Source organism: Chrysemys picta, chromosome 5 (genome assembly GCF_011386835.1).
Source record: "Chrysemys picta bellii isolate R12L10 chromosome 5, ASM1138683v2, whole genome shotgun sequence".
NCBI lineage: Eukaryota > Metazoa > Chordata > Testudines > Emydidae > Chrysemys > Chrysemys picta.
Genome location: NC_088795.1, coordinates 90,417,264 through 90,441,520, shown reverse-complemented (window position 1 = coordinate 90,441,520; position 24,257 = coordinate 90,417,264). Strand labels below are relative to the sequence as shown.

General features: G+C 43.0%; 1 protein-coding gene across 19 annotated transcripts in view; it reads left to right on the top strand.

The window, feature by feature from the left end:
- Positions 1-24,257, top strand: part of CRACD (capping protein inhibiting regulator of actin dynamics) — a 215,452-nt gene that overhangs the window by 70,102 nt on the left and 121,093 nt on the right. For 10 of the 19 annotated variants that reach the window (XM_065596850.1, XM_065596842.1, XM_065596834.1 and 7 more), the window contains exon 2: positions 20,218-20,336. The exons of 2 other annotated variants lie outside the window; for them this stretch is intronic. The gene's annotated coding sequence lies outside the window, so the exon portion shown is untranslated. Of the gene's footprint in view, positions 1-18,750; positions 18,812-20,212; positions 20,337-24,257 lie in introns of those variants that run through there. 7 more of the 19 variants (XM_065596828.1, XM_065596827.1, XM_065596825.1 and 4 more) reach the window with 2 other exon arrangements.

The following is a 24,257-nucleotide window of genomic DNA, read 5'->3' as shown; positions in this document are numbered from 1 at the left end:
CACGAAAGCTTATGCTCCCTATACTTCTGTTAGTCTCAAAGGTGCCACAGGACCCTCTGTTGCTTTTTACAGATTCAGACTAACACGGCTACCCCTCTGATATCTTATGATGATGATGATGTTGATGTCAAATGCATATTTTACACCTAAATCCAGAAGAATTATTTAAGACCAGCTCTGTGTGAAGATCAGAGATCTAATTGTTGTCCTAGGTGCTAGTTTGTACTCGGGGAATTTTTGTTTTTCACCACAACAGAGGGATTTAGCAGCCCTTCATCACTGTGAATCCATGGCTGATGAGATGAAAACTAGAAGCTTGTCAAAAAGAATTTTCTACCCACTGAATCATAAGGATGGATGCCTGTGCTCTTGTCTGACCACTGGTGCATACACTGCTGACTGGCTTTTCATCTGTAGAGCATATTGCTTTTATGCTTCTTTAGTTATGAAAGGAACAAGGTTGCTTGTTAATGATTTATGTTTTTATAACACCTTTTGTCCAGAAAGCTCCCAAGGCACCTTACAAATTTATTTCTGTACAATATAATATGAGACGCATTGTTCGTCACTTTGGCACAGATGTGGATTGTGGGGATAAAGAAGCACAAGGAATCTTCTGTCACGCTTGTCCCCCCACTGCATATGGGGCTAGAGATAGCTAGTCCATGTGATTTTCCCAAGTGCAAGGATTGCTCCTACCTACTGCTTCTAAGGGCTCAAGTTCCCTCAGAGGTGGTGGAAAGGAGGAGCCTCAAACTTCTTCCTCCCCTTCCCCCCCCCCCGACCTCTTTGAAGCTTTGAAAATCACAGCCAAAAGGCCTAATTCTGTCACCTTTACTTGCATTGAGTGAAATCCTACTGCATATGTAACCTCATTGACTTCAGTGGGGCTACTTAGAGTAAGAGTCTACTCAGTTTGAAAAAGAATATTGAGAATGATTATTTGCCTAGCTGTGCGTTGCCGGAAGGTATTAGAAATGGCAATGGTATATATCTGTGAAATGTAAATGCTGAAAGAACCCTGAAACTATCAGCACCAGAATTTTTTTATTTAGCTTTAAATGGAAAAAATTAACGTTAGCTCTTGTTAAGGAATTTTACCTGTCCTATCCTGTGTTAAGGGGATCCTGCAAAAGCTGATGACCTGTCAACTAAAGCATTGTAAGGACTGCAGTCACCTACTTTGTTTTAGGTGTTCAGGGTACAATCAGCAGGAACAACAGAAAATCATAACACACAGGTCTTGGCAGGTAGGTAAATTCATGGTATTAATATTTAGCACTTCTCGTCTTCAAAGTACTTTACAAACATTAATTATTAAGACAAGACATTTCTAATCTTCTGTAAGGAATACAAATAAAAATAGAACCCCTTTAGAAGGAGCTAAGTATTCAGTCTCAATTATGCAGATGAAGAAACTAAGGCAAAGAAGCTAAGGACGTGCAAATAGTGACGTGGTTCTCAGTTCACATTTGCTAGATGCTATGCAATTACTCCTGCATCAAAGTGAAATGCGAATGTGGGGAAAGTGGTCCTACACTCACTCTTTTGATGAGACTTCTAGCCCCACCTCTGTTGAAAACAACTTGGCAGTTGGACATTGTAATGGATATATGCAATCATTTGAAGAAGAAAAAACAGTTAATCACCTTCTAGTAACTGTTGATCTTTGATGTATGTTGCATGCAGTGGTCTGGAACAATTTGTATAGTGGCAATGCTGAGAGCTATTGAACCAAACTGTAAACGCTGTATATGATGGAAACCACTTCAAGCCAAGGGGTGAGACAGTACCCCCAGCACCACTAGTTCAAACATGTTGGTTGCATCTATGGTTGCATGTATTTATTACTCAACCCACCCTCCTTTCCCAATGAATTAGTCTAGATTACGGGCATATGGAATTGAGGGATGGGCGGGGCAGCTCCACACTTTGTACCCTGATCTTGGAGCATGATAGAAGTCAGGGCACGTGCCTGGTTGCCCGTACACGTATTGCTAGGGAAAACTCTCTGGCACTGGTGCATGAGACATACATACACACATCTACAGTGTAATGGACATACAGAGCACATCTCAAAGAATAGCTGTTATGAGAAGATGAGTAACCGTATTTCCTCTCTCTGAGACGAAATGAAAGAGGTAAGAGGGAAGTGAAGGGTAAGATAATACAGAAGATTAACAAAGTTGCATGGATCAACGGGATGGCTTCATCCTGAAACAATAAGGTTATACAAGTGTAAATAAGAACATTTATTTGACCTGCAGAATCTTTATTACTGATGATTCATGAGAAGAAAAGAACTCAGCTTGACTCTTCAGGCTGTTTATTCCAGATTCCAAGCTGTCTATGCTTTTTTTGGGTAGAAAAGAGGTAAGACCGTGACATATAAACATTTCACATAAATTTGAGTTTCACCTTTGGAGACTAATCTTTTGGTTTCATAGTCATAAGGCACTGAAAATGGTGTATGTGGGGTTTTGTGTGTGTGTCACCATGTTCCAAAATATGGTGGTGTAACTAATAGTCTATCTTAATGTCTGCATGGGCTAATTCATTTTTTTAATTCCTAATTTGATTAGAACATAGTATATGTAATTGCAAGACTTAAAAATTAAGAATGGCCGTATTGGGTTAGATCAATGGTCCAGCTAGTGGCCAGCCAGTACCAGATGCTTCAGAGGGAATGAACAGAACAGGGCAATTTATCGAGTAATCCAGTCCCAGTTTCTGGCAATCAGAGGTGTAAGGAAATCCAGTGCATGGGGTTGCCCTGACCATCTTGGCTAATAGCCATTGATCGATCTATCCTCCAGCTGATGTGCTGGTGGGAAATGACATAATGACAAAGCTGTTAACATTGTGACCTGTAGCAAGAGGGAATATCCTGAGTTCCCCAAGGTAAGCTCTGAGGAGAAACAGACGGCTGAGACAGGAGCTATCCATTGTCATCCAGTCCTAGCTTCTGGCAGTTGGAGGTTTGAGGACACCCAGACCATGGGGTTGCATCCATAGGTGCCAACTTTTTCTGGCAGGGTTGCATCCATAGGTGCCAACTTTTTCTGGCGCTGGTGGGTGCTCGCGCCCCCCCACCCCTGGCCCAGCCCTGACACCACCCTGGCCCCGCCCCCATGCCAACCCCTTCCCCAAAGTCCCCGCCCCCTCCCTGCCCCTATTGGATCCCTTCCACAAATTCCTGCCCTGCCCCAGCCCCGCTTCTTCCCCCAGCACGCCGCGGTCCGCCTCCTCCCCCTTCCTCCCTGCCCTGCAAAACAGCTGTTTTGCGGTGCAAGTGCTGGGAGGGAGGAGAAGCAGGATGCGGCGGCGTGCTCGCGGAGGAGACAGAGGTGAGCTGGAGGGAGGGGGCAAGGCGGGGAGCTGCCGGTGGGTGCTCGGCACCCACCAATTTTTCTCCGTGGATGCTCCAGCCCCGGAGCACCCACAGAGTTGGCGCCTATGGTTGCATCCCTCACCATCTTTACTATAGTTTCAACCAATTTTCCTTCTACTGAAGTTAGGCTCATCAGCTTGTAATTTCCAGGATCGCCTCTGGAATCTTTTTTTAAAAATCGACATCACATAGCTCTCTGCCAGACATCTGGTGCAGAGGCTGATTTAAGTAACAGGTCACATACCACGGTTAGTACTTCTGCAACTTCATATCTGAGCACATTCAGAACTCTTGGCTGAATACCATCTGGTTCTGGTGTTTTATTTCTGTTTAATTTATCAGTTTGTTCCCAAAAAAAACCCTCTGACACCTCAGTCTGGGACAGTTCCTCAGATTTCTCCTGATGCGGTAAGCAGAGGTGATTTTAAAAAAAAATAGTATCTTGTCACCTGCTCCCTGTCTGGCATAGGGGTTTGCTGCAGGAGGAAGTATTCCAGAGTGGCCTGTGTCATTGCAGGTTACATAAAGCAGGTGATGTTGGTAGAGGAGATCTAGTGATAGGTTCAAATGCTGTGTGTGTGTAATTGTTAATCAGGAGAAGGAACTCTCAGTGGTTTGAGCATTGGCCTCTAAGCCGAGGGTTGTGAGTTCAATCCTTGAGGGGGCCATCTGGGGCAAAAATCTGTCTGGGGATTGGTCCTGCTTTGAGCAGGGGGTTGGACTAGATGATCTCCTGAGGTCCCTTCCAACCCTGATATTCTAACTCAAAGGGGGGAATGGGGATCATGAGATCCAAGAAGGGTCCCCACTCCCATAATCAGCATTTCTGAAAATCATCCCTGTAAACTTGTGCTATTACATTTCCAAACACACAAACATTATTGCTAGGGCCCTACCAAATTCACAGTCCGTTTTGGTCAATTTTATGGTCACAGGATTTTAAAAGTAGTAAATGTCATGATTTCAGCAATTTAAATCTGAAATTTCACAGTGTTCTAATTGTAGGGGTCTTGATCCAAAAAGGAGTTGTGGGGAGTCGCAAGGTTATTGTGCGGGGGGTTGTGGTATTGCTACCCTTATTTCTGTGCTGCTGCTGCTGGCAGTAGCGCTTCCTTCAGAGCTGGGCAGCTGGTGAGCAGCAGCTGCTGGCTGGGAGCAGTAGCGTAGCTAGTGGGGTGCAGGGGAAGCAGCTGCTTCCCCTCATCACATTTTTCAAAAGCGGCGCCTGAGCAGAGCCGGCCGCGGCTAAAAGGGCCCTGCAGCTGTCCACCCCTCCCCTAGCTCACTTCCCCTTCTCCCCTCCCCTGAACGCCCCGCCCCCCTGCTCCTCCCCCTCCCCTGCTTCCCGCTGAATCAGATGTTCGCAGGAAGTCTGAAAACAAGCAGGGGCAGGCCGGCAGCAGCAGGTAAGCTGGGGCGGGGCGGGGGAGGGACACGAGGAGGAGGGCTCCGGGGAGGCGCGCCGCGGCTCCCTCCGGCCCCAGCCGAGCAACTCCCTCCGGCCCCGGCCAGCCCCAGTGGCTCTGGCTCGGCTCGGGCCCCGGGGCGCCGGCCCCGGTTCCGGCCGAGCTCACCGGCCCTGTCCAAGTGGCACCATCCGAGCAGCCCCGAGGCGCCGGCCCCCGTTCCGACCGAGCGCGCCAGTCCCAGCCCTAGTGGCTCCGGCCCGGCTCGGCTCGGGCCCTGGGGCGCCGGCCCCGGCCCCAGTGGCTCTGGCCCGGTCCCAGCCCTGGCCGAGCGACGCCGGCCAAGCACCCCTGGCCCAGCGGCTCGGGCCCCAGGGTGGCGGCCTCGGTTCCCGGAACAGGGACGGAGCTGGAGCCATGCGGCTCTCCCCCCACCTCCGCCATGAGGAGCCCTTCGGCCTCCCCGAAGGCTGTGCCTGCTGCTCCGCTGTGGGGAGCCACCAGCCCCAGCTAGCCCTCACCGCCAGCCCGCTCTGCCTGAGCCCCTGCTGGGGAGGAGGGACGGCGAGCCCGGCACTTTCTCCCAGCCCAGGAGGAGACGAGCTGGAAGGAAGCTCCCCGCCCGAGCCACGGGGACAGACTCCGTTCCCTGTGGGGAGCCAGCTCCTAGGTCGCGCTGGACTCAGCGGGAGCCAGCAGGGCCGGGCCACACCCGGCCTCCTCCCCCCGGACCAAGCCCCTCTGAGGGGGAGCACAGCATGGCCGCAGCATGGCTGGAGGAGCCAGCGGGGGAGGGAGGGTGTGGCGCAGCTGGAGGAGCCGGTGGGGGGGGGGCGCGGAGCGGCCGGAGGAGGAGGCAAGGGGGGGGCGTGGCCAGAGGAGGAGCCAAGGGGGGGTGCCTTTTTTATGTTTGCTCCCCCTGCACTTAAGACCTGGCTACACCACTGGCTGGGATCCCAGCTCTGAAGGCAGAGCCACCGCCAGAAGCAGCGCAGAAATAGGATGGCAATACTATACTATGCCATCCTTTACTTCTGCACTGCTGCCTGCAGAGCTGGGCTCTCAGTTAGCAGCCACCACTCTCCAGCCACCCAGCACTGAAGGCAGCAGTGCAGAAGTAAGGGTGGTATGCTATGGTATTGCTACCCTTACTTCTGCACTGCTGCTGGCAGGGTGCTGCTTTCAGAGCTGGGCATCTGGCCAACAGCTATCGCTTTCTGACCACCCAGCTCTGAAGGCCGCGCAGAAGTAAATGTGGCAATACTGCAACTCCCCTGCAACTCCGTTTTGGATTAGGACCCCCAAGTTGAAAAACACTGGTTTCCCCTTGTGAAATCTGTATGGTATAGGGTAAAAGCACACAAGACCAGATTTCATGTCCATGACACGTTTTTCATGGCAGTGAATTTGGTAGGGCCTTAATTATGGCGTTGAATTCTTCTTTTCAAAACTTGGAAACCTGACATTCACTAAAAGAAAACAGACAAGCTAAGCACAGCGTTTGTTTTTGTTTAAATAACAAATCAAAAGGAGGAGTCATAAAGCCCTTGGGCACCATTCCCATCCCCAGGATATATGCATTTATTTTTAATTTATTAATATTTACTAAAATATAGCTTTATTTTTGCCATTATTTGCTGCACTTTTAATTGCTAGTTATCAATCTTCAGATTCTTAGGGATATCTTGGCATGAGATTTGTTTGTTTTTACAGGGAAAGGAAGTAATGAATGTAATTTTGTCAGGATGCACTAAAATAAAATTTTATTTCTGCATATATTTACCTAGTTGACAAGTAGTGCTTGAATTAGCTGATTCTGAGAAAAGACAAGATAAAAGCCTCCTGTTTTTTCTAGGTATATGTTAAAGAAATACATATACTGTGCAGGAGCCTGCTCTCATCAACACTGATTTTAAATCTGTGCAAGTCCACTGACTTCAGCCAAGTTACTCCTGATTTACAGTGAGAGCAGAACTAGCCCACTGTATTTTAATGGCTGGGGAAAATGTACTTTATTGTGCCCAGTAGACCGTTCACTTTTCTGGTAAATAAAATCTTCTTGATTGTGATCTATAAATTGTTTTCTTTCCTACTTCCGCTTCCATATTCTTTAAAGAAAATGCTCAGAACCAGGATGGGGCAAGTGAAATTACCTCTCCTTTGATAACAGGGAAGCTCAAGAACAAAAGTAGATTCTTTCACTTTTTTAAAGATAAGTGACTGTACATCCATTGTAGGCTAATGACAATTGAACAGCCGGGCCAGTTTGGCCCCCTTTGTCTTTGACTAACTGTACCTAATACTTTACAGAGTGAGCAAGGAGGAAAGTTGCAGTTAAGCTGACCTGCAGTTTCAGTGCTTAATACGTATGGAAAAATTATATGTTCTGAGAAGGCCAATTCCATTGAACTCAATGGGAGCTGAAGGTGCTCTGCCACTTGCAGGATCAGGCCCACAATAAGGAACTGCTTCTATTGCAGTCAAGACAGGCCAGATTATGTCATTCTGACCCTAAACTATGTCAAGTGTAAGAGGCCTCATAACATTTAAAAAAAAGAATTTATTATTTTAACAGAAAGGACATTGGCATATATGCAAAGGTGAAGTTGTAAAAATAGAAAAATAATCTTCATTTTCAGCAGCCATAATGACGACATGACATACATTTTAGACAGATTCTTTGAACTAATTGTGTATGTAAGTAAAGTAGAAGTAAACAATATAAAAAATACAAAGTCAAACAAAATTACAGTAAATAATACAGTTTACTAGAAGAGTTCTCAGGAAATTTTTTTTGTCTGTCGGGGCATCTACATTGTTGGATTCCTTATCTGAATAAGCAATGAGACTCTTAAAGGATATAAGCTGGCAATAGAGGCGATAGGATATGGCTAACCCACAAGCTTAAAGCTCAACTATTAGTTATATTGATATGAATTACACCCAGGTAATAAGCAAACCATCAGAAAATTGTATGCAGGTTGTATTTTTCTAATAAATTGATTTGTTTTGTTTTTATAGAAGGTTACGCTAAATTACCTAATATTGGTACTAAAATTAGTAGCAAAAAGATTTTATTAAAACCAGTAAAAACTTTAATTTTATAATATAAATATTGAGATTTGTATATCCATACAACAAATAATATTATATATATATATATAAAAATAAAAAATCTATTGTATATTATAATGCATGTCAAAAACCTGTGTTATTTTACTAGGATATTTCTGTGAAAGTTAGTGCTATTTTGTCTATGTTCTCACAGGAAAACCAGAGAGGATACATAATTTTTTTTACACCATGAATAAGGAAAATTTATCCTCCTTTTTATACAAATAAAGGACAAAATGTTTGATTATTTTTGTTAGGGAAATACAAAGTTTATCCAGACTATATATAAAATATATTTACAAATATTTATTCAGATTTAATTTTCACTACAAAACAATGAATTGTTGGGATTTTTCTTTTGCCATACTATAAAAATACATTGTATTATGCATATGATATGTAATTTATTAGTCTCTATAAGAATTTTTACATAGCATACTACCTATAATAATGTATTGTCTTGCGCACTCCAAACACGCTCCAGAAAATCCCAGCCTTCTTTCTAGGCAGACATCTCTCTTTGCATTTGCTTCTCTATCCTGTCTCCCCTAGGATCACTAATTAATCTTAAGTAAACACCTCAGACACACAAAGTGACTACAAGCTATATGCATGAAAGAGAGAGAAGTTACCAGAAAAAAGTCTGGCATTGAGAAAGTGAGGAAAAACTAGCCTATGTTCAAGAAAATATAATGAATATTATAGGCTTTAATATTTTTATATGCACATAGGTTGAAATAACTTGCTCACCAAGTACTCAGAAGATATACATATATATCAAAATATTCTTTCACTTCTCTCAAAACCCTCTATTTATCCTTTCGTCAGCACTCTAATATTTACTGTGAAGGTTCCCGAAACTGATGGAGGGAAGCCAACACAAATTTATCCTCCTCAAGATCCACTCGACCCACGTCCATAAGATGATCACCTGCAAACTCAATCATGTGAAGCATGGATAGTGCATGAAGCGAAAAGCGGCATGGGCACTAATATACACAATTGTACATATGTGCAGATTGAAAGAACACACTAACATACGAGTATGAGTTTGGCAGGATTGCTTCACGACAGTGCCGTTTCTGACCTCACATTTTTCCTGATTTTATCGGCAGTGAGATTTATTTATTTTTTAATTTAATTTAATTTTTTTATTTAAATAAGTTATGAAGGCACGGTCAGAATTTTACCAGTAGCAGCTGGCCAACAAAACGCTGCCTTAGAAGCCAGATAGCAGACTTACTCATAGAAATACTAATTTTACAAGTGCAATTATCACTTTTTTTTTCTCAGCCCTGGCCTCCCACCTGTCAATAATGAACAATTAGTGAAGGGTAAGCATAGGGTAGGAGTATTTGTGTAGCCAGATGTGTATATTTTTGTCATATTTGAACAAAAACATCTATATGTAGAGAGAATCTTCTTTTTCCCATATCTCCTTTTTCAACCGATTTTGATAACATTTGAAATTGAGTCCGTTTTTTCTTTTTTAGAGGCTCCTCATATTGTGAGGCCCTAAACTGTAGCTTAGTTATTTTATACCTTAATCCGGCACAGAGTCGAGGAGAATTTTGCCATTTACTTGAGTGGGAACAGGATTGGGCCCTAAATGAGCAGGAACATGCCAAGAACTATACAACCGTTTGAGACATTTTAGTGAGGCCATATGTTCCTCTAATGAGATAATTGAACCTGTTGGCTTTTAAGAACTGTGGTTATTATAAATTATATCTGCTAACAAAGATAATCCATGTTATTTAAACTGTGTGCTATATGATATGATGGGAGTTTAAGATCTGGTAGCTTAATGTTTAAAATTGGCAGCTTTCTGAATATGAGAGAGAGAGAGCATTTTTTCTTAAAAACAACAGCAACAAAACCCAGCATTGCTTTTCATTGAAATGGCTAGGCCTTTAACACTGGCTTGCTCCCCAAACCAACCCCTGTCAGAAGCACTCTGAATTTCACCGCCAACAAACCAGTTCTGAATGTTCAAACTGATGAATGCTTTGAAAAAAGGACACACTAATTCATGGTTATTAGGTTTTCCTTCTTGATATCTTATTGATATTCATTTCTGTATACCTTTCATAGACTTTCAATTGTAACTGTTACTAAACAACAGTGACAACTATGAATAAAACACATACATAAAAACAACTGAAAATACATCCATGTAAAGAAAAAAATCCACATAAATTTATCTTTTCATCCTGAAGCGGTTTCTGTGGTTTTGTATGGATTTTTTAAAAATAGGATTATAGCATTTTTATTGATTCTATGAAAAATAATTTTAAAACTAGATGAGGTGATTGTCTCACCTTCTTACATCACTTGTAAGTGTTCATTACAGCACTGTTGGTGACATTATTCACTGCATTACATAACTCTCTGGTGGCTTGGTAGGTTATATCATACAATGTGAGCCCATGGGACTTTTTTGCCTGAGTAATATGCTACTTGCAGTTTTCATATCCAATGGAAATGTATTTTAAATAAAATCTACACTTAGCTAGAGTTCTTAGCAGACACAGAAAAATGATTGAAAAGCTGTAGTGTGCCGTTATTAATGTGTCACAGTTTCTAATCTCCAGAAATGCAAGGTTTTTCTCCTGATGTTGTAGAGCAAGATTATGAAATTAAAATATGCACACTTTCTGAGGTGAATGTTATAGGGTTTTAAACTCTTAAATAAGCTGTAATAGTATTCCTGATAGAGATATTCAGAAACTACAGTGAGCTCTTGGATGGATACACATGGATGTCCTTAAAAGCTGGGACTCCATGTTCCGTTGGAAAAAAGGATTGGAGACCCCTTAAATATTTTGAATCGTCTTATAGAAAAGGAGAGAAATTGTAGTAATATCTATTATAGCTGTTCTGTCTCTTATTCCAATTTCCACATTTTCTTCAGAAGGTTCTACCTGTGATGTGATATAAAATTCTCCATTTATGTTGGAACTGTTAGCTACAGTTGAAGCTAGAAGAAGAACAGGAGGACTTGTGGCACCTTAGAGACTAACAAATTTATTAGAGCATAAGCTTTCGTGGACTACAGCCCACTTCTAGTTGAAGCTAGAGATGTGTTTTCTTCCAGGTTACTGGTTGCAGTGTAAATTAGTGTATATAGAGACAGCAGAGAAAGTGGTAAACATGCCTAACAAAATTCAGAACAATGATATTTTCATGTGTGATTTCGGAAGCCAAATTTCTGGCCATAATAACACTATTTCTGCCTTGCTTAGAGAGAGTATAATATTTCATTGGCCAGAGAGAACATAATATCCATAAAGTATGTGTTTTGGAACTTAAGAGGCGTGTGGAAAATCAAAGGATTCTTGGAGCACCTGAGAGAACTGAATATAATATATTGTTCAATTAAACAAATAAACAGAAAAGCTAGCTATATGACTCCACCTCAAGACCTCTCTCAGCTTGCTTTCTGCAAGAAATTTCTAGAAGCCAATATTACTACTACTCCTAATCCAGTATGACTCCTCTGTGAAACTTAAAATCAAGTTCCCCTCAATTAAAGGGCAGATTGCCAGAGAATTAACCTACATACTTTTAGCACTTTTGATCTGCAGATGTCAAAATTCTTTCCTAATATTTCTGGGAGGAATGAGTTGTCTGTTTCTATGGAAAGCATTACTACAAATGATTCAGAATGAGACCTTCCCCTTGTTCATATTACAAAACTTTAATGAGACACATTCACTCTATTCTTTCAATCTGAGCCACAATCAACACCCTAATGCTTTCTCCACTGAGTCATCAGTATTATCTGTGTTTGAGGGAAGCATATACATCTTACTGAGTCAATGCCATCCTCTCCATGGAGAGAAAGTGTTTGATGAATAATGTTTGTAGCATCCACTCTCAGGATGCAAGTCATTTTCGCTTGTCCTGAAGTTTTTTCCCTAGCTCAGGCATTCTGCAAAGAAGAACACTGGAATATTTTCCCAAGAAAACAGAATGTGTCAGTTGTTTCCCCTGAAAAGTAATCAGGTTTCACCTTTCTATTAAACATCTATTAATAAAATGTGAAGTATTTTGCAAACTATAAATGTTTGCTCGTTTGCTGTGTTTACCTACCTCCCTGTCTCATGTTGCATGTCTGAGTGACAACCCTGTGGAGTATGTACAAGAACAATTGTCCTTGAGAAGTTTGAAAATAGAGTACTAGATCAATTTACCTGCCTGTAACTCTAGTACTAAGAGGGCTATATTTAGGGAGCTGCTTTTATAACAGGCTTCTTTTGCTGCAAAACTTTGTACTAGTGTAGTTCTGGAGGCAGGATGCAAAGAAGCATATCTGTACTCATATGTTTAATTTGTTTGAACTGTAAAAAGCTCCACTATATAGCGTCTTTCTCCACTTCTCTCACCCCAATACAAACATGATAAATTCACACAGTTTTTCCTTTCCTGAATTTCATTCCAATTAGGTTTTTTTATGCATTCTGGGTGTCTTCCTAGTTGCTTCTGGGTGTTAATTATTATGTGGGATGTGATAATTGCTCCTAAGTGTATACAGAATATGCATCTGCTTATTTTTTTCTGCCGGAACTGTACATTGTAATGCTGCATTGAATCTCAGGGCTGCTTTGGAAGAGCAAATTTAGGATGGTATCCTGAAAGAAATTTCCAAGGACCTCTTCCTTCCCAGAAATCTGTGGGAGTAATAGTGGCAGCAGAACACTGCTTATCTGGGGAGGAAGCTGAAAGCTACTAGATGTGGGAAGAGTATTTGTTCCATCACCTTTCTGGATGCGTTCCCAGTGCTGGTATACAGTGATTAATCTAAGTGTTTCTCTTCCTCACAGCTCTGACAGTGCAGGCTTGTGCTATGCTCCAGGGTTCTGTTTCTTTGGCTTTTCCTTCTGTTTTTTATGTTTTGTTAGGCACAAGCTCAGTGAAAAGTCACACCATTGTATATGCGCCTCAGAACCTTAAGGGGGTAGAAGGAAACATGATACTATATAGTAACAGCCACCAATAGGCTAGCTATTCCCAGAGGGATGCAGTCAAAGTAATTGAACTGTGGTCTCTCAGTTACAGCAGGTTCTTTATTGCCAATGCACTGAACCCTTGACATCTGCTCTGCCAGGACAAGTAAAATAACTGAAGTAAAGGGGGGAAATGTGTTAAATGAACTAGGGAGCAGTCCCACTGAGGGAGATATGGGTTTGACTTCCCCTGCTTGCCATTTAGCACTGCCATTTCAGCAGGACAGGGAATGCTGAAGAGATTGCATGCTTGTTATGACTTATGCTCTCTCATACAGTTTACAGATATCAACTAACATACAGAACTGTGACTAGAATTCACAGCTTTTAGCTCTAAAAGCACAGGCCTCATCTTTGTGAGCTAACAGAGCAACTTCACTGTCTTATCTTGGGGAAGGTATTGTGGTCTGACAGCCTTCAGCTGGACTGAATGTGTGTGATAAACATAATCTCAATGCAGTTTGATTCTCCTTGCTGGGATAGCTCAGTGGTTTGAGTATTGGCCTGCTAAACCCAGGGTTGTGAGTTCAATCCTTAAGGGGGCCATTTAGGGATCTGGGACAAATATCAGGAGAGAATTTGCTTAGAGTGCACAGTCTTATGTTTTTGCAGAGGGCAATTTTCTCAGGGTATGTCTACACTGGCAGAGTTACAGCACCGGCAGTTCCAGCGCTGCTCAGAGAGCGCTGAAGGGAAACTGCTGTGGTGTGTTCACACTGCCAGCTGCCTGTGCAATAGCATGTTCACACTTGCGGCACTTACAGCAGTATTCGGAGTGGTGCACTTTGGGCAGCTATCCCACAGAGCATCTCTTCCTCTTCTGCCACTAAGAGTTGTGGGAAGGTGGAGGGGGTCGTGGGGCATCCTAGGTTCAGTCCCAATGCCCCGTGATGCATTGCTTTGCATCTCAGGAATTTCTGTGCTTCTGTCCGCATTTGGCGCCATCTTTCAAGGGTTTGTGTACTGCGCGCCCTGCCGCTTCAGTCTGCAGGAATGAATCCCGAACTGCTGACCAGTATGCTGCTTGCTCTGACTAACACTTTGAGTTAGTCAGTGGAGTTGCAGTGGAGTTATTACTTAAACTATAAAGGCAAGAGGAGTGTGACATTGATCTCGCCATGCGTAGTAGCTATGACACGAGATTGCCTGTGGCATTCATGGAGGTGCTGATCACAGTCGAACACCACTTTTGGGCTCAGGAAACAAGCACTAAGTGGTAGGATCACATCGTGATGCGTGTCTGGGATGATGAGCAGTGGCTGCAGAACTTTCGGAGGAGGAAAGCCATATTCATGGGACTGTGTGATGAGCTCACCCCAGCCCTGCAGCGCAAGGACATGAGAATGAGAGCTGCCCTACTACTGGAGAAGTGTTCAGCGATTGCACTGTGGAAGCTGGCTACTCCAGACTGCTACCGATCAGTCGCTAACCAGTTCGGAGTGGGAAAGTTGACTGTTGGACTCCTGTTGACGGAAGTGTGCAGGGCCATTAATCGCATTCTGCTCTGAAAGTCCGTGACTCTGGGCAACGTGCGTGATGTTGTGGATGGCTTTGCACAAATGGGCTTCCCTAACTGTGGAGGGGCGATAGATGGCACGCACATTCCAATTTTGGCACCAGACCACCTAGCCATTAATCACAAGGGGTATTTCTCAATGGTTCTCCAGGCGCTTGTGGATCACCATGGGTGTTTCACAGACATTAACACAGGCTGGTCTGGAAAGGTGCATGACACGCATCTTTCAGAACACTGGCCTGTTCAGACTTTCTTCCCGGACCAGAAGAGCACTGTAGGGGACGTCAAAATGCCCATTGTGATCCTGGGAGACCCCGCCTACCCCTTAATGCTGTGGCTTATGAAGCCATACACTGGGCAACTTAGCAGCAAAGAGCGGTTCAACAACAGGCTGAGCAAGTGCAGAATGACTATTGAGTGTGCTTTTGGCTGTTTAAAGTCCTGCTGGCACTGCCTATATGGGATACTGGGACCGGGCCAATGACAATATTCCAATTCTTATAGGTGCGTGCTGTACGCTCCATAATATTTGTGAAGGGAAGTGGGAGCTTCACTCAGGGCTGGACCACTGAGGCTCAGCGCCTGGAGGCTGAGTTTGAATAGTGAGAGACCAGGGTTATTAGAGGGGCGCAGCACGGGGCTATAAGGATCAGGGATGCCTTGAGGCATCAATTTGAAGCTGAAAGCCACTAATTTGTTGCTACGCTTGGGAGTGCAGTGCTTGTAATGCTAGGAGGTGGTTGTGATTGGTGCAGAATATGCAATATGAAGGTTTAAGAAAATTGTCTGTTGCTTTGTAGGGCTCTATTTGCTTTCAATTAATGGAATAAAGATTGCTTTCAAACTAACACAATTCTTTTATTAAAAAACAACAACTAGAGGAGAGAGTCAAACAAAAAAACACATCAGCACTGAGGGGATGCGGGAAGGGAAGGGAAAGTCCCAGGAGGAGGTGGGATCCCGGGATGGTTAAAGATTTGTGTATGTCCAGGGATCATATCCAACATTTTCCTTTGGAGTACAGTTCAGCGGGTATTGTACTTCAGCAGGGCCAAACTGCAGAGGAGCAGGTGTTGACTGCAGTGGGTACTGGGAGTCCGCAAAGCTGGACTGTGACGGGGGAGGAGTGGAATGCAGCAGGTACAGACTGGAGCCAGGAGGTTGATAAGCATGTGTTGGCAGTGTCTGGGGGGGTGCATGGGAAAGAGTTTTGTGACAGCGGCTGCAGGGGAGGGTGGACGTGGAACTGCTCGATTTGAAGAGCTAGTATCGCCTGGAGCGTGTCCGTTTGGCGCTCCATAATGTTTAAGAGCCGCTCCGTGGCTTCTTTCTGGTGTGCCGCGGTCGTCTTTTGGTCCCTCTTCTCACTGTCCTGCCACTTCTTCAATTCCTATTTTTCGGCAGCAGAGTGCATCATGACCTCACACAGAAAGTCCTCTTTAGTTCTTCATGGACGCTTTCTAATTCTGCGCATCCGTTCAGCCACTGATAACAAAGGGAGAGGCTGGGCTCCCAATGTCGTCTCTGTGAAGTTTAAACACATTTTACAGAAGCAGTATTGTTTGCAACACAGACAACACTGATTCAGTGCTTTAAAACACAGCCAGTACTCTCACACCTGTCGCAAACTGGCTGACCCCAGGCAAGCACACATGAGCAACAAGACACCCAAAATGGTGAGTAGCCGCAGGGGCAGGGTAAATCACTGATCCCGGCCCCGTGCCGCAGATGGATCCCAGCTCCGGCTCGTGAGTCGCTTGCCGAGCCTTGCTCCATGGCGTTGCTGGGCTGGGTCAGGCTGGGCCCTGACTGTCCCGTCATTGTCCGGGGTAACCGCCACCCCGGATCCACAAGCTCGCCCTGCTCCACACGGGGCTCGCCAGCCAAGTGGCCTTAAAGGCACAGAGGCCCTTTCGCCTCCCCCCCACCCGCCGCAATGGGATGCGGGGGCCGCAGAATATTTCACTGGGCCACGAGCCGCTGCTGGGAGATGCTGCTGCCACATTAGCAAGGGGCGGGGAGCGCTTGGCCGCTGAGCCCTGAGCCGCCGCAGGAGGTGGCTGCAGTGATGTTGGGGCCGTGCTGAGCGTGGGGCGTGATGGCCGAGGAGCTGGCCCCCTCGCTTCTCCGGCCGTGCCTGCTGCCCCCCCCCCATGGCTCCTCCGGCTGTGCTGCCCTCCGCGCCGGCCCGGCAGGCACCGCTTTTGGAAAATGTGCTGACGGGAAGCAGCTGCTTCCCCTGCACCCCGCTAGCTATGCTACTGGTTGCAACCGAGTATCGCGTCCAGCTTTTTGTAGAACTGGCAGCTCATGGGCGCAGCACCAGAGCGGCGGTTTGCCTCCCATGCTTTGTGGTAGGCATTCCGTAGCTCCTTCACTTTGACCCTGCAGTGTGTCCCGGTCATGTCCCCTTTCAGTTATGCATCGTGAAATCTGTCTGTAGGTATCATAATTCTTACAGCTGGAGCGCAGCTGGGACTGGACAGCCTCCTCTCACCAAATGCCAATGAGGTCCAGCAGCCTGGCATTGCTCCAAGGGGGAGATTGTCTTGTGTGTGAAGCAGGTATGGCCACCTGGAAAGATGCGCTGAGACCACTGCACATATAAATTGGAAAGGGTCCAAAGAAGAGCAACAAGAATGATTAAAGGTCTTGAGAACATGACCTATGAAGGAAGGCTGAAAGAACTGGGTTTGTTTAGTTTGGAGAAGAGAAGACTGAGAGGGGACATGATAGCAGTTTTCAGGTATCTAAAAGGGTGTCATAAGGAGGAGGGAGAGAACTTGTTCACCTTAGCCTCTAAGGATAGAACCAGAAACAATGGGTTTAAACTGCAGCAAGGGAGGTCTAGGTTGGACATTAGGAAAAAGTTCCTAACTGTCAGGGTGGTTAAACACTGGAACAAATTGCCTAGGGAGGTTGTGGAATCTCCATCTCTGGAGATATTTAAGAGTAGGTTAGATAAATGTCTATCAGGGATGGTCTAGACAGTATTTGGTCCTGCCATGCGGGCAGGGGACTGGACTCGATGACCTCTCGAGGTCCCTTCCAGTCCTATAATCTATGAATCTATGAATCACCAAGCAAACAGGAAGGGGACTTTTAAAATTCCAAAGCAATTTATGGTGTGGGGATGACGGTTGGTCACCTGAGGGCAGGGCAGTAGAGTTCAAACTGATGACCAGAGAGGCAAGAACAGGTATTGTGGGACACCTCTGGGAGGCCAATTGCAGCGCTGTAGTTGACCAGGGTGTCTACACTGGCACCACGGTGCAGTACCCCCGGTGCAGAAAACTGTATACCTCTCATCGGTGTGGGTTTTTTTTGTTTGTTTTACAGCGTTGCAACTGCACAGTTTCTGCACAATAAGTGGCTTGGCAGTGTGTACGTCTCGGGAGTTACAACGCAGAAAGCTGCTTTACTGGTAGAAACTTGCTAGTATAGACAGGGCCTTAGGGATAGTATATTAAATTAGTGTGAAATTGACAGGTTTGGGTCAGCCCTTCATCCTTTGAAGGTCACCAATGGGTGAGGATTTCAGATGAAATCTAAAAAATAGATGAGAGCCTACCTGTTCTACATGGATAGATGGTAAGAACCAAATTTTCAAAGCAACCTCAACCTGTCTTCCAATTGCAGGACACAAACAGAAAATGGTCAAATCACTGCATGTGCTATTTTTTAACACTATTGCTTATGCCCAGAGAAAATTTACATATATGAAGCCCAATTTCTGTTTCACTTGCACACACAAATGGGATTTTTCACATTTAAAGTTTACCATTTGGATGCATAAGTGCTGGTGCTCCAAAAATTCTGCACTCAAAGTGCACACACATACAGTCTGTTTTTTGAAAAATTGGCCCTAAAGTTCCCATGATTTTTCATATTGTGATGCATTCTCCATGAGCCTATCCTTGAAGACCACTTGAAAGCTGTGGGTGGTGCAGAATGCAACTGCATGCCTTCAACCTATAGCTGCAGAAAATATGACTGCAGTTTCTGACAAGTGGGCAGGCTTTCTGTTGGCTTCCAGATGCATTTCCTAGGGTTGACATTGAGCTAAAAGTCTTGTGTGTGTTTGTGTCCTGACTATCTGAGAGACCACCTCACCCCCATTAGCTATAGCAGCAGAGTACTTGAGCTAACAGTCCCACAGTTAAACGTCTGCAAGCTGGTGGCATGGTGTTCTCTGTAGATTAGATTACCTTCAACTATTCATTTATCCCCCCTTTGTCCAGCAGAGCGTGATTCTGATGATATGTAGGGCACATTGTTTGTTCTTAACTCTTCTATTTCTGCTTGTTGCCTCAGGATGATGAGGGTGATTGGATGGACTGGTGTATAGCAGACCCTACCCGATAGCTGCTATAATGTGGGTATAAGTTATAGTTTCTGTGGAAAACCTATAATTGAATTTTCTAGAATTTTATGTGATTAAATTGTGAAGCAAAATATTGTCTTAAAAGAGGGGGTTTTCACCCCCTTCACATAACACAAGAACCAGGGGTCACTCGATGATATAAATAAGCAGCAGGTTTAAAACAAACATAAAGAAGCACTTTTTACACAACACACAGTCAACCCATGGAACTCGTTGCCAGGGGTATTCTGAAGGCCAAAGGTATACCTGGGCTCAAAAAAGCCAAGTTGGTCAGGGACAAACCACCATTCTTTGGGTGTCCATAAACCTCTGACTACCACAAGCTGGCACTGGATGACAGGGGATGGATCACTCAAAATTACCCTGTTCATTCTCTCTGAAGCATCTGGCACTGTTGGAAGACAGGTTACTGAGCTGGATGGACCATTTTTCTGATTCAGTATGGACATTCTTGTGTTCTTAAATGTTGTTTCTTTTTAAGAAGACCAGAAGGGAATGGCACAGCATGCATTTATTTGAATTTGCAAATTTTTACAATGTAAAATTGGTAAATGAATCTTTTTGATCAAACAGCGAATAACGCATTAAATGTGCTTAGATGCGTCTGTGTAATTTTTTCCCTCGGATTTTACTTGTTAGTTTTCTTCTGTTTAGCACTTTCCTACTTATTCATCTATTTTATTAAGTACTTTGAATAGAGCTGGTTGAAACTTTTTTCTGACACAGATGGCTTTTTGACTAAATAGAAATTTTCACAAGTATATGTTTGGTTTTCATTTAATTTTTTTCTTGTTTAGGTTGTCAAAAACTGGAGAAGCTTTTAGTTTCAGGTTTTTTTTTTCAGTGAACCCCCCTAAAATTCCATGAAATATTACAACAAAAGCAAAAATATATATCTTTCTTGAACTTTTTAAAGCAAATAACATACATTTTTGACGAACTTGTGTTTTGAAGAAAGCACTTGCTTTTAGTAAAGCTATGATGAAAAATATAATTTTAAAAATTTAATTTTTTTATCTTGAGAAATTTGGGGCCAACTACTGCCATCGTTACTCTGACAAAACTCTCATTGAAACCAGTGAAATGTTTTTCTTAAATGAGTATGGATTTAGAACTGCAGGATTTGGTTCTTTTGAAGGAAAAGTAAGAAAGTATTGCTGTTTTGTCAGTCAGTGAGGAGAGAAAAGAGACTATTTTGTATGACATTCTGCCTCAAATGAAAGTAAGAAGTTCATACAAATCTCCCTTGTGTAATATTTTTCTAGCCAAGAGATATGACAGACAGGAAGTATTCTATTCATAAAGCACCTGCTTCATATGGGAAGATGTAAAATATTCTAAGGGTATTCCAGTAAAAATTGAAGTAAAGCTCTCTCTTTCTCTTTTTCCCTCAATAGTTGGGAAGAACATCACTGGCAATGCACCTTACTTTCTGATATTTGTTACTAAAGAAAGCTCCCAGTTCCAGAAGAGACTCTAATAGGAGTATATAACAACAATACTCGGCTTAAGAAAGGTAAGGAAATAATTGGTCTCCAGGTTTTGAAGTAATACTGTAAGGAATATCTTGGTTTTAACAGTTCAAGATGTTGGGTGGAGAGGGAGATGTGAGAGAAAGTAGATAATTGATAAGAAAAGGATGTGTCTTAGCTATTATGCCTTGAGTTGTAAACATATAAAACAAGAAACTCTAACTTCATGCTCAAGGTAGAAAAGCGTCCAAATGTGTATGTTACTGTACTTCCAACCACCACTATGTATGGAATCAGACATTTTACTTTCTTCTCAGCCAAAAGGGTCAACATGGGCTATCCAAAGGTTCAGGAATGTCTCAGGTCTCCTGTGCAACTCTGTTTTGCTGAGATAGACATTTTTCATGTTTGCAGAATGTGTCACCATTGGCAAATTATTGACAAGAAGTGATCCATCCTTTTAAAATCTAAAGTACTGATCTGCACTTCATTTCTTAATGGAGGATTTTAAATTGACTAGTGGCACATAAAATATTCTTAACTCTCCTGTCCCAATGCCATCAGCACCTACAAGAAGAAGTTGGAAACAGATAAAACTTATTATAAATATTTCTAATTAAGGTGGAATGACAATAACAGAGGATAAATACTTTGCACACCTCACTTCATATACTTTCCTGTATGGACAGATCATATGAATTGTACATGGTCGTTTTTAATATCTCAATTTGTATATTTGGCTAAGCTTGCAAAGGCTTCACACTCATCTTGATGTCATTTCTATGTTAGTCTATCTTTGTACCAGTATGTAATGCGATAACTTTTGAATGGCGCATTAAATCAATTCCAAAATTTCAAGTAATAGTGTAGGCATTAATGGCGAGAACCCCATTGATTTGGGGGGGAAATTGCAAAACTAAAAGGAGGAAAAATGGGAACCCATGTAACCCTGCCATCTGTTTAGCACAGCTAACAGCTTCAATCACCTCTACAATTGTGTATCATTCAAACCACTGGCTGATGGCACTTAGGTGAGCGGCAGACACCACCAATCTGATTGACTTAATGTACCCTCTCTCCACACATGCACATCATATGTTATTTGAAAGCTCACGTCTACTTTAAGATTGAGGTATTATGTGGAACAGTCATGTGGTGCCATTCCTATATAAAGGGGAATAAACAATGACACCATCAACATGTTAAAGTGACCACTTTGAAGGATCTGCATTCATTTTTATTAGTTTAATGACTCCGTGTATTATTTCAAGACATAAAATTGGATTATTTTTTGTGACCTCAAAGGATCACAACAACAATCTAAAAGGTAAAACAAAATCTAATAAGAAATTTTTATATGTATCATTGAAATGCAATAGCGTTGGTGACACTTCTAGTCCACATCATTATCATCAGCTTGTTCATCATTATGATCTCTGTCAAAAGTGTATGGTTTACCACAGTCTTCATTGCCTTGGCATGCACACAGTTCTTTGCAGGGAAGCTTGTTCTGACTACGGACACAGTTGACTGTGCAGCAACCTGTACCAGTACAGGCACAAATAAGGTCCTGTAGAAGCTCAGGTGCCATTGGGTCCTTGAAGAATATGAGTAGTAGTTCATTGTCCACTTTTTTCCATTCTTGTTGCAATGGTGATCCAATACTTTGTCTGTCTACGTGTGAAGCCATCCAAATCTTAAAAAAAAAAAAAAAAAAAAAAAGCAGGAGTACTTGTGGCACCTTAGAGACTAACAAATTTATTTGAGCATAAGCTTTCGTGGGCTTCATTGGATGCATAGAATGGAACATATAATAAGAGTGTGTATATATATACATACAGAGAAGATGCCATACGAGCTCTAAGAGGCTAATTAATTAAGATGGTCAATTACAGACAGTTGACAAGAGGTGTAAGGATAGTTACCATAAGGAAATAGATTCAAGTAGTGTAATGACTCAGCCACTCCCAGTCTCTATTCAAGCCAGAGTTAATAGTATCTAATTTGCAAATCAATTCAAGCTCAGCAGTTTCTCGTTGGAGTCTTTTTTTGAAGTCTTTCTATTGCAAAATTGCCACCTTCAGGTCTGTTACTGAGTGGCCAGAGAGGTTGAAGTGTTCTCCTACTGGTCTTTGTATGCCAAGATGTTCTTTTGACCTGCTCTTCAAAGCTATCTTCACATGGTGGGAGTTTGGCCAGTGACTGTCCTTTTGGATGGCTAGATTGAGGCACAAGGAATTCAGGTCTCTGGGCCTATTCTTTTTCTCTTTGATCATACAGCATTGCCACCAACTTCCTTGCTACAGAAATTGTAGATTACTTTTTGATGGTGAGTCGGTTCTGGATGTGATCTAGGTTTTTCAAATTCTGCATACTGCATAAGAGACTCTGATTGCCTGGGGAGCGTAAGTGACTTTTCTTTCCAATGCTTCAGTGATATTTCTTGTGATGCTGGACTGTCTGCAGACTTTTCTTGATATAGCACTCTAGCCATTGAATGGAAGGTATTCTTTCTATCAGCAGTCTCTGTGCGGATGTCTGTATTATCATCATCTTTATGGATGAGATTTCCACCAGCATGCAGTGGCACAATTCCATTTGGAATGAACATACTTCCCTGGAATATTTCTACTTCAGTTTTTGCAGCACTAATGATGAACCACCTCAGCTCATCATAATTCATGCGGAATCCATGAAAGTGTAATATTTCAATTACATTGAGAATTCATGGTGTAGCTGTGCAGCAAGGCTTCTATGGAGTTGTGTTATAATTTTGGTGTTACATGATATACACTTCACATTTGAGAGGCACCTTCTTTGAACGTCTTCTGAAGGATGCTGCTCACTGCAGGCTGAATTATATGGCTTTTTTATCTATCAACCAAAGGACAAACTCCTGCACCACTTGGGGCACAAAAGTAGCTGACTTCTGTAAACAATCACTTGGCTTTGGATAATATTCTGAGGTTTTCATTTTGGCTATTTCAGACCAAAGCACTGAGGTGGGCACTATAAAAAGAACACTTGTTCATTGGCAAGTTGTTCATCAGGCTCCTTTGCCAGAAGAACATCCACAAAACATTTGGATGATGCAAGTTTCTGCATTACATTACTAGCAGATTGAATAGCATCAGCTAATGTTATTGTTGTTTCACTACATAGAACAATGGTAAATTTGCCTTGTCCATGCTGTGCATAGAATGAAATTGCAGAACCATAGTATTTTTTCTAATCTTGCCTGTAATTTACTACTGGAATAGCTTGCAGTTTCTACAGCTGAGGGAAGTAGGGCTTTATATCTTTGTTGCTGCATAGACAGGAGAAGAGCCGCCTTGTTGTACACAAGATCATTGTCTATCTCTTCAATCAGCTGATAAAATGCAATGTCTTATGTTGCCCATATTGCTGCAGTGTAGGTAGCTGGTTTTGCTTTAAGATTAGTTTTACTCACATAGGAAGAAAGGCATGTTGAGTGATAAACTACATCCTTAGTAATCAAGTCTTCTGCAGATATTCTGCACACTATGTCATCATCTCCTCTTTGATGTGCTCTCTCAAATGTTTCTGTTTTATGAGGGAACGGCGAACCGCAGCCACTGGGAGCTGCGGGCGGCCGTGCAAATGTAAACAAACTGTCTGGTGGCCCACGAGCAGATTACCCTGACGGACCGCAAGTTGCCCACCACTGGACTAGAGGCTACACTGTATGTACAAAAGCTTGCAGATGGAGAACATTACATTAGGAATTCACATTAATTTATATCTACCCACTATACAGTACAAATTACGGGCACGTATTCTCAACCTGCAGCATGAGACTGATCGGGTCAGGAAATTTCAACTAAAAATATAGAAAACTATTATAATCACTTGTGAGATATATTCTGAATTGTCAGAGTATTATGTGAAAACGTTTCATGTAATATTTTGCAAAATATTGATATTTGCCGTTTTTGACACGTGCT